Below are 9437 nucleotides of genomic sequence, written 5' to 3' on the forward strand. Positions count from 1 at the left end.
GAAAAGGCAAAAATCGCCGAAGCTGGCCCGCTCGCAGAGCTCGCGGGCCAGGAGATACTCATAGGGCGATTTACTAGAGTGGGGAACTTGAGAATTTTTGTGTCCGAGACTTCGGGCAACTTCGCGGCCGCCCCCTTAAAGTAAAAGATTTTCTCTGGGTGCCTAAAATTCGCAATTCCCGCAAAGTCGGGAAGACGTTAAAGTTTTTGCCCAAAAAATGGCCATCGATTTAAGGTGATTTTCCAATAAGAAAATGCTTCCTATTTTGAATTTTTTCGAATATTTCCTAAACTAAGCGTCGGAGCACATGGCCGTGGAGGAACTTTTGGTAGCTTTTGGCAAGGGCTATCGGATGAAATAATGCGAAAGGCCATCGGAGCGATATTGGATTAATGCGGGCCCATAAACGTACCTAAGAAGTGAAAATTGGTACCTTGCACGCAGGATGCAAGAAATGCTTGAGTGTTAACCATCATCGGTACCAAGTACCTAGGTTATATCGAGTGCGTAGATGGAAGTCGGTACCAAAGGGAAACCTTCCTAGGCTAGGTGCACGCAAGTGAGTATGGATCGATCAGTAGAAAGATGGGAAGCCATAGGAAACCTTCCTAGGCTAGGTGCACGCAAGTGAGTATGGATCGATCAGTAGAAAGATGGGAAGCCCAAGGAAACCTTCCTAGGCTAGGTGCACGCAAGTGAGTATGGATCGATCAGTAGAAAGATGGGAAGCCATAGGAAACCTTCCTAGGCTAGGTGCACGCAAGTGAGTATGGATCGATCAGTAGAAAGATGGGAAGCCATAGGAAACCTTCCTAGGCTAGGTGCACGCAAGTGAGTATGGATCGATCAGTAGAAAGATGGGAAGCCATAGGAAACCTTCCTAGGCTAGGTGCACGCAAGTGAGTATGGATCGATCAGTAGAAAGATGGGAAGCCCAAGGAAACCTTCCTAGGCTAGGTGCACGCAAGTGAGTATGGATCGATCAGTAGAAAGATGGGAAGCCCAAGGAAACCTTCCTAGGCTAGGTGCACGCAAGTGAGTATGGATCGATCAGTAGAAAGATGGGAAGCCATAGGAAACCTTCCTAGGCTAGGTGCACGCAAGTGAGTATGGATCGATCAGTAGAAAGATGGGAAGCCATAGGAAACCTTCCTAGGCTAGGTGCACGCAAGTGAGTATGGATCGATCAGTAGAAAGATGGGAAGCCCAAGGAAACCTTCCTAGGCTAGGTGCACGCAAGTGAGTATGGATCGATCAGTAGAAAGATGGGAAGCCCAAGGAAACCTTCCTAGGCTAGGTGCACGCAAGTGAGTATGGATCGATCAGTAGAAAGATGGGAAGCCATAGGAAACCTTCCTAGGCTAGGTGCACGCAAGTGAGTATGGATCGATCAGTAGAAAGATGGGAAGCCATAGGAAACCTTCCTAGGCTAGGTGCACGCAAGTGAGTATGGATCGATCAGTAGAAAGATGGGAAGCCATAGGAAACCTTCCTAGGCTAGGTGCACGCAAGTGAGTATGGATCGATCAGTAGAAAGATGGGAAGCCCAAGGAAACCTTCCTAGGCTAGGTGCACGCAAGTGAGTATGGATCGATCAGTAGAAAGATGGGAAGCCCAAGGAAACCTTCCTAGGCTAGGTGCACGCAAGTGAGTATGGATCGATCAGTAGAAAGATGGGAAGCCATAGGAAACCTTCCTAGGCTAGGTGCACGCAAGTGAGTATGGATCGATCAGTAGAAAGATGGGAAGCCATAGGAAACCTTCCTAGGCTAGGTGCACGCAAGTGAGTATGGATCGATCAGTAGAAAGATGGGAAGCCATAGGAAACCTTCCTAGGCTAGGTGCACGCAAGTGAGTATGGATCGATCAGTAGAAAGATGGGAAGCCCAAGGAAACCTTCCTAGGCTAGGTGCACGCAAGTGAGTATGGATCGATCAGTAGAAAGATGGGAAGCCATAGGAAACCTTCCTAGGCTAGGTGCACGCAAGTGAGTATGGATCGATCAGTAGAAAGTGGGAAGCCCAGTACCAAATGCCCTAGTGAAGACCGTAAACGAATATCATGAACCGAGAAGGAGCACCAAATGCCCTAGTGAAGACCGTAAACGAATATCATGAACCGAGAAGGAGCACCAAATGCCCTAGTGAAGACCGTAAACGAATATCATGAACCGATAAGGAGCACCAAATGCCCTAGTGAAGACCGTAAACGAATATCATGAACCGATAAGGAGCACCAAATGCCCTAGTGAAGACCGTAAACGAATATCATGAACCGAGAAGTAGCAACGAATGCCTGAAAAAGTACCAAGTCCACGGTATAGAGTAACGAGAGTTAACCGCCGTGATGTATGCAATGAGGGCAGCCATTGCATGGGTTCTGGACTTGGTTCGCGAATAACTTTTTTGCTAGACATCGGACAAAGTTGACGTGGAAGAACGAAATGTAGCATTTGGTGCCACCTATCCAAAACTTTTTCAAGATTGAAGATCCGATCGATACAGCCTGAGTTATAGGCAAAAGTTGGTGCAAAATTGAGCATTTTTAATGGTGAAAAATCGGTACTCCTCGAATAGCTCCTGTTGGAAGCATCGGACCACATGGTCGTGGAAAAACATATTGTAGCGCGCGGTGTCAAGTATCGACACCCAAAACCGCATGTCCGATGGACGGAAAATGACCAAGTTATAGTGAAAACTTGGTTGCACCAAATTCCCGAAGAAGTGCAACGAGAAGGTGAATGCGATGGTTGTTCGTCGAATAGCTCCGGCCACAGACATGGTAGCGATTAGTGGTGCATGGAAGAAATCTAGCCACAAGTGCCATCTAGCCATGGCCAGAAGAAAGTGTGGCCATATCTTGGATACCGGCGGAGCTATGGGGCAAATATGGGCCAAAAATGGTGCAAGTTGGACCAAAAATCCGAAAAAGTACCTAGGTAAATGCGATGGTTGTTCGTCGAATAGCTCCGGCCACAGACATGGTAGCGATTAGTGGTGCATGGAAGAAATCTAGCCACAAGTGCCATCTACCCATGGCCAGAAGAAAGTGTGGCGCTATCTTGGATACCGGCGGAGCTATGGGGCAAATATGGGCCAAAAATGGTGCAAGTTGGACCAAAAATCCGACCAAGTGCGCGAGGCGCTTTCGTGAATAGCTCCGGCCACATACATGGTAGCGATTAGTGGTGCATGGAAGAAATCTAGCCACAAGTGCCATCTACCCATGGCCAGAAGAAAGTGTGGCCATATCTTGGATACCGGCGGAGCTATGGGGCAAATATGGGCCAAAAATGGTGCAAGTTGGACCAAAAATCCGAAAAAGTACCTAGGTAAATGCGATGGTTGTTCGTCGAATAGCTCCGGCCACAGACATGGTAGCGATTAGTGGTGCATGGAAGAAATCTAGCCACAAGTGCCATCTACCCATGGCCAGAAGAAAGTGTGGCGCTATCTTGGATACCGGCGGAGCTATGGGGCAAATATGGGCCAAAAATGGTGCAAGTTGGACCAAAAATCCGACCAAGTGCGCGAGGCGCTTTCGTGAATAGCTCCGGCCACATACATGGTAGCGATTAGTGGTGCATGGAAGAAATCTAGCCACAAGTGCCATCTACCCATGGCCAGAAGAAAGTGTGGCCATATCTTGGATACCGGCGGAGCTATGGGGCAAATATGGGCCAAAAATGGGTAAAATTGTACGGTCCAAAGCCAAGGGTAAATTTTTTTATTCCTCTAATAACTTCTAGCACAGACATTGAATCGGTTGGTGATGTATGGATGAAATGTAGCAAACAGTTGGAACTACCCATAAAATCTTAAAGATTGACGATCCAATGTATAGAACCGGAGTAATGTGCGATACTTGGTGAAAAATCGAGTGAAAAATTAGCTATAAACTGTTTTTGGCCCATAACTCGAATACTAGACATCGGAAGGGGGGGTCGTAGAACGATTTTTTGTTGCCCTATCGATTCCCTATCGAACGAGCAAAAGTTGTTTTTTTGACCAAAAAGGACCCCTACTCTAGTAAAATTGGCCTGATTTTACTAGTCCCCGGTACCCGTACAGGCAAAATGAGCAAAATGCTCAAGTATGAATGGTTTTTGGCCCATAACTCGAATACTAGACGTCGCAGGGGGGTGTCATGGAACAATTTTTGGTAGCCCTTGAAATTATCTATCGAATGACATATACTTGATTTTTGGCCAAAAAGTTCCCTAGACTAGTAAAAATCGCATCATTTTACTAGAGTCGGGTACCCTGGACGAAAAACCGCTATAATTGCGGTTTTTGGCTAATAACTCGAATACTAGACGTCGCAGGGGGGTGTCGTGGAACAATTTTTGGTAGCCCTTGAAATTATCTATCGATTGACATATACTTGATTTTTTGGCCAAAAAGTTCCCTAGACTAGTAAAAATCGCATCATTTTACTAGAGTCGGGTACCCTGGACGAAAAACCGCTATAATTGCGGTTTTTGGCTAATAACTCGAATACTAGACGTCGCAGGGGGGTGTCGTGGAACAATTTTTGGTAGCCCTTGAAATTATCTATCGAATGACATATACTTGATTTTTGGCCAAAAAGTTCCCTAGACTAGTAAAAATCGCATCATTTTACTAGAGTCGGGTACCCTGGACGAAAAACCGCTATAGTTGCGGTTTTTGGCTAATAACTCGAATACTAGGCGTCGGAGGGGGGTGCCGTAGAACAATTTTTGGTAGCCCTTGAAATTATCTATCGAATGACATATACTTGATTTTTTGACCAAAAAGTTCCTAGACTAGTAAAAATCGCATCATTTTACTAGAGTCGGGTACCCTGTACGAAAAACCGCTATAGTTGCGGTTTTTGGCCAATAACTCGAATACTAGACGTCGGAGGGGGGTGCCGTAGAACAATTTTTTGTAGCCCTTGAAATTACCTTTCGAATGATATATAGTGGTTTTTTGGTCAAAAAGTGACCCCGAGACTAGTAACCCTCCATACACAAAACCGCCTAAAAAGTTTTGGTTTTGCAAAATTTTGAAAAGTGCGTCAAAAAAATTTTTTCAAAAAGTACCAAATCGTGATCAGAACTCACTATAGACCATAAAAAGTGAAATCCGATGGTCATTTGCAACACTTGGTCAATCGAGAAAAATTTCACTTTTTTACTAGAGTCGGGTACCCTGAACGAAAAATCGCTCAAGTAATGGTTTTTGGCCAATAACTCGAATACTAGACGTCGGAAGGGGGTGTCGTAGAACAATTTTTTGTAGCCCTTGAAATTACCTTTCGAATGATATATAGTGGTTTTTTGGTCAAACAGTGACCCCGAGACTAGTAACCCTCCATACACAAAACCGCCTACAAAAACTTTGTTTTGAAAAATTTTGAAAAGTTCAAAAAAATTTTTTTTTCAAAAACTACTAAAACGTGATAAGAACTTACTATAGACCATGAAAAGTGATATCCGATGATAATTTGCAAAAGTTGGTAACTAGTAAAAAATTTCACTTTTTTACTAGAGTCGGTGCAACGAGAAAAAAAAAGTCCGTGATGGAGAAAAATGGCACGTTTTCCACGCCTGTACGCTTTCGTTTTCTATATAGGGGGTAGGTGAGCCAGAAGCATGAATTTGACTGAGTACGTATCTTTATGAATTGGGCCCTTCTAAATCGATTGAGACTACCCCCAGGACGATCGGACGACTGCTTCTGGCTCAAAATGTGGTTTTTAGATTTTGATCGTCAATTATGAGAGAAAAAATCGATTAGAAGTAAAGATACGAAATGCTTGGTCTAAGTTGGGAAACGACTTCGGATATTTGTTGGACGTTGTCGTAGAAGGTCCGAGGACCAAGGAAAAGTGATTTCCAAGTGGATTTATGCACTATTAGTCGATGGTAAGATGTGAAATTAGTAGAACTTACCATACAGTTTGCGAAGTTGAAGCAATCGGTTGGTGAATATGGTACTGTCTGTCCAATTTGGTGGTTCGGAATGAGTGAAACGATGTTGATGATGGATAGACGTTCCGATTGCCCCCGATCGGGGAACATATAGTGGTCTTTAAGGTCCAAGTACCTATGTTTTGGTAAGCAGAACTGAGAGTTAAAGGATGAAAGTCGGCCATTCCTAATATCATCCTATCGGTGGTTCGCGAGTTGTTTGAGGACCGGAGCAGCTCGCGATGAAACGGTCCTAGGGTATTGGTTATCCATCCAAGGAAGAGTAAATGCGATCCTAGATGTGTGTCGTTGGCCGTTCTACCGGTATCGCCTATCGATGAGATATCGACGGGCATGCCTTACTCGAAAGTTGAATTCTAGGATCGATGGTCAAACAGACCTATGAGCGATAAACCAAACTGAACACGTATTGATGTCGGCTTTTCCTATCATTTGATGCCGCAGGTTGTTTAGGGACCGGAGCAACTTGCGGCCGAGACGGTCCCCGGGGGTTTCTTTCTCCAAGGAGTGGAAACTATTAAGCAAGAGTTGTAGCAAGATACGATCCTCTGATGTGTCGTTGGCCGTTCATGCGGTATCGCCTGTCGATGAGATATCGATGGGCATGCCTTACTCTACCGACCTTCTAATTGAGAGTATTAATCAGGGATCGATGGTCAAACAAGACCAATGAGCGATAAACCAAACTGAACACGTATTGATGTCGGCTTTTCCTATCATTTGATGCCGCAGGTTGTTTAGGGACCGGAGCAGCTTGCGGCCGAGACGGTCCCCGGGGGTTTCTTTCTCCAAGGAGAAGAAACGATTAAGCAAAAGTTGTAGCAAGATACGATCCTCTGATGTGTCGTTGGCCGTTCAAGCGGTATCGCCTGTCGATGAGATATCGATGGGCATGCCTTACTCTCCCGACTGGATTACTGAGAGTTTAATCAGGGATCGATGGTCAAACAGACCAATGAGCGATAAACCAAACTGAACACGTATTGATGTCGGCATTTCCTATCATTTGTCGCAGGTTGTTTAGGGACCGGAGCAGCTTGCGACCGAGACGGTCCCCGGGGGTTTCTTTCTCTAAGGAGTGGAAACGATTAAGCAAAAGTCGTAGCAATAATCGATCACCTGATGTGTCGTTGGCCGTTCTTGCGGTATCGCCTGTCGATGAGATATCGATGGGCATGCCTTACTCTCCTGACTGTTTAATTGAGAGTTATAATCAGGGATCGATGGTCAAAAAGACCTATGAGCGATAAACCAAACTGAACACGTATTGATGTCGGCATTTCCTATCATTTGTCGCAGGTTGTTTGGGGACCGGAGCAGCTTGCGACCGAGACGGTCCCTTCCCGAAAGATGGTGAACCGAGTCGTCTGGCGTAAAAACCGGACGACTCGAAAGGGCTTGACCCTTTCAAGTGAGCGATAATCACATTCTACGCTCAGTTCGACAGCTACAAGGCAATCACTCGCTATGTTCAGAGCTAATACATGCAACATGCCGGCATTGTTTCCACCGACGCATGGATTCAAGACTGGTGCACTTATTAGTTAAACCGTTCGCCTCCGGGTGTTTCGAGTTCAAGTCTGGATGAGGATTGTTCTTGCTGGTAATAGCTTGAGCCCCTGAATAAGGGGTCGAAGCGTACATCTTGAGACCATGTACAACATATTACCAAATCGGCACCATGGGTTCGGGTGCAAGTGATGTAACCGTGAAAGATGTTGAGCAGCCCAACATCGGTTTACACACGCATAATAGGAAGGCAGCGCTGTCGACTGGTCAGTCGTGTAAGAAGTGTGCATTATCGATCACAAATATATTGGTGATCTGTAGGTTGCGCATACACCATGCCCGGTGTAAAGTGCCGTGGTCCCCCCCGGGGGGCTGCATCAAACCGTTCGCCACGCGAACTACCCAATGGAACGAACTCGATGCATTTAATAAGAAGAAGAGATGATAATGAAACACGGTCGATTTAAGAGTTGAAAACGTTGAAATGCCTATAAGCAAGTCTTAAGTTGGTGGTTTCGTTGTGCCCCAACAAATTGGTGCCTTACCCTACACCAAAGAGCCATTCAACATGGTTCAAGTGAGCGATAATCACGCTCTACGCTCAGTATGACAGCTGCAAGGCAATCACTCGCTAAGTTCAGAGCTAATACATGCAACACGCCGGCATTGTTTCCACCGACGCATGGATTCAAGACTGGTGCACTTATTAGTTAAACCGTTCGCCTCCGGGTGTTTCGAGTTCAAGTCTGGATGAGGATTGTTCTTGCTGGTAATAGCTTGAGCCCCTGAATAAGGGGCCGAAGCGTACATCTTGAGTAAATGTACAACATATTACCAAATCGGCACCGTGGGTTCTGGTGCAAGTGATGTAACCGTGAAAGATGTTGAGCAGCCCAACATCGGTTTACACACGCATAATAGGAAGGCAGCGCTGTCGACTGGTCAGTCGTGTAAGAAGTGTGCATTATCGATCTCCAATATATGAGCTCAGTATGACAGCCCAATTGGTAATCCTCGGGACCTCCAGAAAGGAAGCTGGATGAGGATTACCAAATCGAAAGTTGATAAGTGTAGTGGTACCACTTAGTCAACTTGTATCCCGAAAGATGGTGAACCGAGTCGTCTGGCGTAAAAACCGGACGACTCGAAAGGGCTTGACCCTTTCAAGTGAGCGATAATCACATTCTACGCTCAGTTCGACAGCTGCAAGGCAATCACTCGCTATGTTCAGAGCTAATACATGCAACATGCCGGCATTGTTTCCACCGACGCATGGATTCAAGACTGGTGCACTTATTAGTTAAACCGTTCGCCTCCGGGTGTTTCGAGTTCAAGTCTGGATGAGGATTGATCTTGCTGGTAATAGCTTGAGCCCCTGAATAAGGGGTCGAAGCGTACATCTTGAGACCATGTACAACATATTACCAAATCGGCACCATGGGTTCGGGTGCAAGTGATGTAACCGTGAAAGATGTTGAGCAGCCCAACATCGGTTTACACACGCATAATAGGAAGGCAGCGCTGTCGACTGGTCAGTCGTGTAAGAAGTGTGCATTATCGATCACAAATATATTGGTGATCTGTAGGTTGCGCATACACCATGCCCGGTGTAAAGTGCCGTGGTCCCCCCCGGGGGGCTGCATCAAACCGTTCGCCACGCGAACTACCCAATGGAACGAACTCGATGCATTTAATAAGAAGAAGAGATGATAATGAAACACGGTCGATTAAAGAGTTGAAAACGTTGAAATACCTATAAGCAAGTCTTAAGTTGGTGGTGACCGTTACGCCCCAACAAATTGGTGCCTTACCCTACACCAAAGAGCCATTCAACATGGTTCAAGTGAGCGATAATCACGCTCTACGCTCAGTATGACAGCTGCAAGGCAATCACTCGCTAAGTTCAGAGCTAATACATGCAACACGCCGGCATTGTTTCCACCGACGCATGGATTCAAGACTGGTGCACTTA

This window comes from Anopheles funestus, assembly GCF_943734845.2.
Source record: "Anopheles funestus chromosome X unlocalized genomic scaffold, idAnoFuneDA-416_04 X_unloc_64, whole genome shotgun sequence".
NCBI lineage: Eukaryota > Metazoa > Arthropoda > Insecta > Diptera > Culicidae > Anopheles > Anopheles funestus.